At 35.7% G+C, this 7,874-nt stretch overlaps 1 protein-coding gene across 2 annotated transcripts in view; it reads right to left on the bottom strand.

Moving 5' to 3' along the window:
* The window catches only part of LOC144973256 (homeobox protein Meis1-like), a 224,562-nt gene extending 219,569 nt beyond the window's left edge, over nucleotides 1-4,993 (bottom strand). For both annotated transcript variants that reach the window (XM_078915489.1, XM_078915500.1), the window contains exon 1: nucleotides 4,054-4,993. The gene's annotated coding sequence lies outside the window, so the exon portion shown is untranslated. The remainder of the gene's footprint in view (nucleotides 1-4,053) is intronic.
* Nucleotides 4,994-7,874: the final 2,881 nt, after the last annotated feature.

The raw sequence follows: 7,874 nt of genomic DNA, 5'->3' as shown, positions 1-7,874 counted from the left end.
ATCCCGGGTGCAGGCGATATTTTTAAATATATATATATATATATATATATATATGACCCCCCCCCCCCCCCCCCCCCCCCGTCCACCCAGCAGTGATTGGGTAGCTGGTTCTGTTAGATCTGGTGGAAAGTACTTTGCTTGTTTTTTTAAGAGTATTTATATTACAACAATAAGACCATAACAATTTAGGTTATCAGACCTGCAGATAAAAACACGTCGCTTTAAACCCCAAATTATCTTCGTTTAGTTCAATCGGACAGAATATCAAATTGACAAGACGTGTGATGACATTAGTTGAGTTGTGTTTTTTTCTTTCTTTTTTTTAATGTTTTTTTTTTTTTTTTTGTTGTTTTTTGTTTTGTTTTGTTTTGTTTTTTTGTCTTTTTAAAGTTGCTGCCTTCAGAAATCTCTCAGGCCTACGGAAGAGTCAATTGTGCAAGTTATTCATACCTCACACGGTGTTACATCTAATTTACATTTATAAGACCTATATGCATGATGAGCACAGTAATTTAGCCTTTGCCTCTTAGAACTTATGCATTTCCACCTTTAAGGCCCACATTAGATTCAAGCCTAATAGTACCACCGTGTTTGAAATAAAATGAAAACATAATGATACAAATTGCAATGCCAGTAAAATGAAATTAAAAGGAGGGAGAATTTTTTTAAAAATTAGTCGTCTTTTCTGATGATTTTACCTAATTTGTTATTTTTCATGTTTTTTACTATGCATTTAATATTTTTCTAGCCTAAGCATTAGAATATTTACCTCCGATCACTTTATTTTAAGAAATATTCTAAAAGTTTTTTTTTAAATCTTATTTTCTAAAATGTGTAAAGGTTATTATTATCTATCCTAGCTAACGTTTTATTCTGTGAGCATGATGAAGGACTGCTCAGAGTCGGAGATGGCGATGGACAGAGAATTGTGGAAGACTATGACATCTTTGTGGAAGACTATGACATCTTTGTGGAAGACTAAGACATCTTTGTGGAAGACTATGACATCTTAGTGGAAGACTATGTCATCTTTGTGGAAGACTATGACATCTTTGTGGAAGACTATGACATCTTTGTGGAAGACTATGACATCATTGTGGAAGACTATGACATCTAACCTCTATGAGAAGGAACACCGGATTTTCATTTCAGCAAAATGAGCCCACAAGGAATTGGGTTATCAGACCTGCAAATAAGGGCACGTCGTTTCAGGGTGTTTTAGATTGGTTTGATTTTTCTCTTTTAGTGTAAGGAATTGACACAGACGAAAAGAGAGGCCGCCGAGCCGAGGCGTCCTATCGGAATATTAAGAAGCGAAAGGCGTTATGTCAAGTTAAGTCAAATTAGGGAATAACAAACACTAAGGACTACGCTCCTCGATGACGGTACTTACTTTAACTCTTTCAGTCAAGTTCAACTTTAATTAAAGGCCCAGATTCACACTGACAAAGTGGGTCGCATTGGGAGTTCTAACAAGATCCATCCATTTATGGTATCTATCTTGATTCAATGACCTTTTTCAAAACCGTTCTAGACATCATTTCACATGTCAATTGTCGAGTTACATTTATGTTTATTTATTCATTTTTTGATTAATTAATAAATGTATTTATTTATTTATTTATTTATCATTTATTTATTTATCTATTTATCTATTTATTTATTTACTTATATATATATTTTTATTTTTTTTATTTTTTTTTATTATTTTAGATTGTTAATTTATCTATTTATTTACTGGAATATTAACTAACATCTATATAGTAGGTAATTTATATATTTAATTAGTTAGTTTTCATTTAGGTATAAATTTATTTATAAACTTATTTATTTATATATTTGACTTTTTTTTTTTTGTTGCCCTTTGGAGATTTTGTCCAAAAATTCATATAAAATCAAAACACAGTGACGTCACCAATTAGTTCACGGCTCAAAGGTCCATATCTAGACTGGATATGTGCTGTAGCTTAGATGTCTAATTTAAATCAGCTTCTACTTATTACTGAGGTTGGTTTTTAGATTCATTTTAAAAATATCTTTCTTTATTTTTTTTTTTTTTTACATCAACAATTATATAAGAATGTTCTGTTTATTAGTCAACAGCAAATCTTTTTTTTTCTTTAGCAAGTTCTTACATCTTTCTATTCCAGAAGACAAAATAAAATTTTTAAATATTATTAGAAACTATGAAAATGACCCATTTTGTTTATGAAGATTTTGGGACCTTTAGCTTTCATGAATTTTAACAATAAGTCTAACTGGAGATTGTAAATGTTTTTATTAGCTTTAAATTATTCTTAAAACCAATTTTGTAAGGGACGTTCATATTAATGTTGCTATATGTTTCTTCTTGGTATACAAGATTTAATGAAATTATGACTTACAATAATAGAATACAAAGAAAACAGAAGCGAAAGGTATTCGTCCATGCCGATTATATAATATTATAGTCTTTTATCTAGAATACCTATATATTCTGTGACGGCTGAAACGCCAGTTTGTAGTTCATTAACTTATTTTTTGTTAATTTTTGGGGGATTAAAATTAATTTGTTTGGATTTGTTTGTTTGTTTTTCTTATTGTTTTGATTTATTTTGTTTTTTGTTTCATTGTTTCTTTTCTTAGAAGAGGTTGTTTGTTTTTATGTTTTGTTTCTTTGTTTGATTGTTAATTGTTGTTGTTTTTTGGGGGGTTTTTTGGTGCTATATTGTAAGGATGAACTCATTGTCATCACTGTGTCTATATAAATATAGTGACTGCTGTGTTGACTCGTAACAGGTTTACTCAATAAGATTGAAATCTATTTCATAAACAATAATATTTATTGGTCAGTTTGAAATAAATGTACACTTATCTTATTCTTATCTATCAATATTACATTTTGTTTTCTGTCAGTGAATAGACGGCCTTCAATAACAATGATTACTTTTTACAATTAATTCATTCTGTATCGGTGACTGATTGTGTATGTTTATACTTTAGGTAAATTGACTTTATAGATATAAAATATAAATAAACAGAAGAAAATATTATTTTCATGTACAGATTTTTTCAAGCATCAACCTTTGACCCTCGTGACTTAAAATGCTAACATAGTTGGATAAACCTATTCATTCAGACACGCTGATATTCAACACTCGTCATCATCATACAAACAAACAAACAAACAAATATACAGAAATACAATACATCAAACCTGTTCCGATATGATTTGTGTATAATATACTCCAAAACAATAACGAATTATCGATAGTCCACAGGGGTGAGAATTCACAACAATACTATTATTATAACAACTATAACAATAACAACAACAACAACAACTCTATAGTGTGTCGGGACTGTTGTTTACAATCCACCGGCCAGTCCAGATAGATAGAATTTGATCACACGTGTCATAAACTGAACAGTCCTCGAAATCCTATGGACGAGAAGCAAGAACTAGATAGGTACCTTATAACGAACCACAATAATAATAATGATAATACTTGAAAAACAATAACCGACCGCAATAATATCCATAATTACACGACAATAATAAATCTGCCGTTGTCTGGAAAAACCCATATTTAAAAATTTGGCCGTAAAATTTACCCTTCAAATATTGATCGATTTAAATGACCCTCATCTTGGCAAAAACTCTCAAACCTGGGACTTCGGCGAAGTCCCAGGTTTGAGAGTTTTTGCCAAGATAAGGGTCATTTAAATCGATCGATAGTTGAAGTACGAGTTTTCTGGCCAAATTTTTAAATCTGGGGTTTTCCAGAGAACGGCAGAAATCTGATTACGATGGGTTGGTGTCTAGCACTGAATACAACAATGCCATAGTATAGAGTGTGTAACAATTTCAATATTGATATAAAGCCACAACATAACAAATAACTATATAGATTTATAATTTTGTGTCAGGCCTCGCTAGTAGATTAACTATCAACCGCGACTGTAGCTGTAGCATAACAGCAACAGCAACAACAACAACAACAATAATAATAATAACAATAACAATGGTATTGATGGTTGCTCGACTGGAACCGACGTTGGAACCAAACCTACCCGTTGGATGAAATCATGTCGAAGACTTTTATTTTACTCCAAAATAATCCAAATTCCTCGGATTATTTGACTGGATGGATAAATTATAGACACTTGGTGAGAAGGTAAACAAACTTTTCTTAACTTTTCTAGAACTTTTGAGAACTTTTAGTAGTAGTAAAACTCCTTTCACCGAGAAGAATGTTTCATGAAAATTTTCCTCTTTGAAAAGTTGAAAAGATCAAACAAAAAAAGACAACAAATTTTAGCACGAGGATGAGCTAACTGGTCACTCTATGAGGCATGTTGATGACGAAGGCGTGTAAGTAGTTAAGTCCAAATACTGGAGGAATGCACGCACGGTTTTCGTAAGTTGCGCAACACAGATAATAATGGATGGTGCCGGTCACTGTTGATAATAAATTATTACAGTTCGCAGCAGTTTGCAAAGTTTCCACTTCAACTTGTTTGTGATGTCTTGTTGTCACTTGACAGTTTAGTAATAGTCCTATAGTAGTTGTAGTGGTAGTTTAGTATCGCAGAAATTCTCGTGCACAAGCAAATCCTTCGGCTGTCATGGACGGTTCTAAACTGTCAGTCAGATCCAACCCGATGAATCTCAAGACTCAAACACAAATCTAGGCCTCCGAACGAACAAAACGAACGTTTCTAGATGTTCTCCATTCACAGTCTATCTATCCATACACTATTCATTATTCACTGTTCTTACGTTCACTCGCATGGCAATGCGTGGTGATGTTGGTTGGAGGTGGTGGCGGTAGCGGTGGTGGTTGGTGGTGGTGGCTTCAAACTTTAGCTAGCTTTGCACGACACTACAACACACAAGACACATCAGTAGCCACGGACAGACAGCCAGCAAGCAGCCTTGCCGTCAACACTCACACACTTTTACAACAGGGGCTGTCGCAACTCGTGGATGGCGCTACTAAATCTGTCAATCACCCGCCTCCTTGCTCGGGCCGTGGATAATAAATGAGCTGTCAGCCTCGGCCAGGCCGGGCGAGTTGACTTGCCTGTCAGCAGGGGGGACGTTAGCCCCGCCCCTTTCACGCGACCTGCCAGTGACTGTAATGCTTGGTGGACACAAGACGGTGAAGAAGAAGTGGTGTGTGCAGTACAGTACAGTCAGTGTGTGTTTGTGTGTGTGTGCGATGTGTCTTGAGTAAAGAGACTGCGGCGAGAGAGAGGGAGAGACTGAGTGAGTGATATCTAGTATCTAGCATCTAGGCGTGTGAGCACAGGCAGAAGGAAGAAACTAAGAAGACAGGTCTGTAGGTAGATGGAAAGACCAGTTGAGTTAAATTTTGATGATGAAAAGGCGTTTAAAGGGTGAGCGTTATAATATATAAAGACACTAATGAGTGTAGGTCTAGGTACTATTTTCTTAGTATAAAAGAGTCGATATGCTTGGAATAAATAAATCTTATAATTGAGGAATTGGTGGTCCTTCAGAGCCATTCCGCCCATGGAGCCGGAGTTTATCCCAGTGTCTATAGCGTGAAACATACAATAGCAATTGCTTGTTTTCCTTTAGGTAGGACACGAGTATATCGCAAAGTACTTTCCACCAGATCTTACAGACCAGCTACCCAATCATTTCTGAGTGGACGGGGGGGGGGGGCACCCGGGATCGATCTCGGTCTTTTTGATTGTGAAGCGAGTGCTCTATCAAGTGAGCTATCGGGTCAATTATTAGACAATATTCAAAATTAAGAAGCTAGTGGGAAACGTGAGGTTTTCACATCATTAGCAATAGCAAACAATGTTGATGTGCACCATTCTATGTTTGTGTGTGTGTGTGTGTGTGTGTGTGTGTGTATGTGTGTGTATGTGTGTTTTACTTGTTTTACTTAAATGTTAACCTTCAAAAACTCTTCCTGAGTATCCAACACAAGCCAATAAGAAAGACGGACTAGCAAAAATACATAGCTATTCCTGACACAATATTATACTATGAATATAGAAGGCGCCGCAGGCTGCTTTATATGGATGGCCCGTCTTATATGCGCACTGTACTTACTGACAATGCATCAATATAATATAACAGATCCTTTCGTTTTGAAAAATGAACCCTCGTATAGAACCGTATCCTCTTAATGTGCTAAAAGCGCAATTGAATGGGTCTCAAGCCAACAGCAGCACGTAGGATGCATGACGAGAATTTATGACGTTTGTCAGGCATTACAATTTTTTTCCGACAGAGAAAACGCTCTTTCATGTCAGGTACTCATTTTACACCTGAGTATTGGGAGAGTATGTGAATTAAAAACCTTTTCCAAGGACTCAATGTGTGTCACCGACAGCAGGACTTTTTATTCAGGGACAAATATCCAAACATGAGTGCCATCCGTTAGACCAAAAAATGTGTTCAAAGGAACGCGGCAAACGGAGAACATCTATCCAAATAAACAATTGGGCAATATAGAAACAGGTTCTGAATAAAAATCTGGACTTTGATAGTCTGAAAAACAATCAATGATGACTAATAGCAAGTAACTCAGGTAGAGATAAAACTAGGAAATCTTCAGAGACCACAAATCTTCCTCGAATTCTAGTCTCTCAGTCCTTAATTTCCTACACTCTAAAGGAATAAATAACAATGTGAAATTGAATGTAAGCTTCAATTTAATATACAAAAAAAAAGATCAAATGGACGTTTCGGGTTTCCCCTTTATCAACAAAACAACATGACTGAAACACGACAGACGAATGAGATAATGTGGTAGTGGCGTTGTCAACAAAGGGGGAGGGTGACGGGGTAAACTATTTCCAGTTTACTGTTCTTTGCTGCCTTTCTACTGATTTAAGTACCGGTGCGGAGGCTCGAACCTGGGACTTCCGAGATCAGATTTTTAAAAAAATCATACGGTTGTATTTTATGCATTTATCCACTAGGCCATTGGCGCTGGTAAAGAAATACTACCTGACCCCACCTACCTCCACTCCTTACAGAAGAAGGAAGACAACGGCTTGCTAGAGCCAAATCAAGGTTTGTACACATATAACAGCAAGGAAAACCTATCAACATTACGAGAATATAAAACATAGATCACACTTCAAGTTACTTAATAACTTTGAATTTAAAAAATGAGTAAGTTTTTAATAAAGATATCTTATAGATATAGGGAGCTGTCACTTTACAATCCTCTCCTCTCTCTCTCTCTCTCTCTCTCTCTCTCTCTCTCTCTCTCTCTCTCTCCCTCTCTCTCTCTCTCTCTCTCTCTCTCTCCTCTCCTCTCTCTCTATCTATCTATCGCTCTCTCTCTCTATCTCTCTCTCTCTCTTTCTCCCTCTCTCTCACACACACACACACACACACATACACACACACACACACACGACCACCATCATCCTTAAAAAAAAAAAAAACACCAACAAAAAAGAAAAAACCAAATAAGGATGAATGTGTCAATACCTTTACTGATTTAAAGATTAGGATATTGTGTTCCCGATAGCTCAGTTGGTAGAGCGCTCGCTTCACACGTAATCCGGGTGCTGTCGAGATATTTTTCTGACGCAGTGGTAATAGACAAAGAAGAAGAAGAAAAGAGAAGAAAGAGAAGAAGAAGAAGAAGAAAAGAAGAAGAAGAAAGAAGAAGAAAGAAGAAAAGAAGAAGAAGAAGAAGAAGAAGAAAGAAGAAAGAGAAGAAGAGAAGAAGAAGAAGAAGAAGAAGAAGAAAGAAGAAGAAGAAGAAAAGAAGAGAAGAAGAAGAAGAAGAAGAAGAAGAAGAAGAAGAAGAGAAGAAAGAAGAAGAAGAAGAAGAAGAAGAAGAAGAAGAAGAAGAAGAAGAAAAGAAGAAGAAGAAGAAGAAGAAGAAGAA

This window comes from Berghia stephanieae, chromosome 1 (assembly GCF_034508935.2).
Source record: "Berghia stephanieae isolate SIO BIC M18660-M18661 chromosome 1, UCSD_Bste_1.3, whole genome shotgun sequence".
Lineage (NCBI taxonomy): Eukaryota > Metazoa > Mollusca > Gastropoda > Nudibranchia > Aeolidiidae > Berghia > Berghia stephanieae.
The sequence above is the reverse complement of the archived record's forward strand: the minus strand, read 5'-3'. Positions and strand labels throughout refer to the sequence as shown.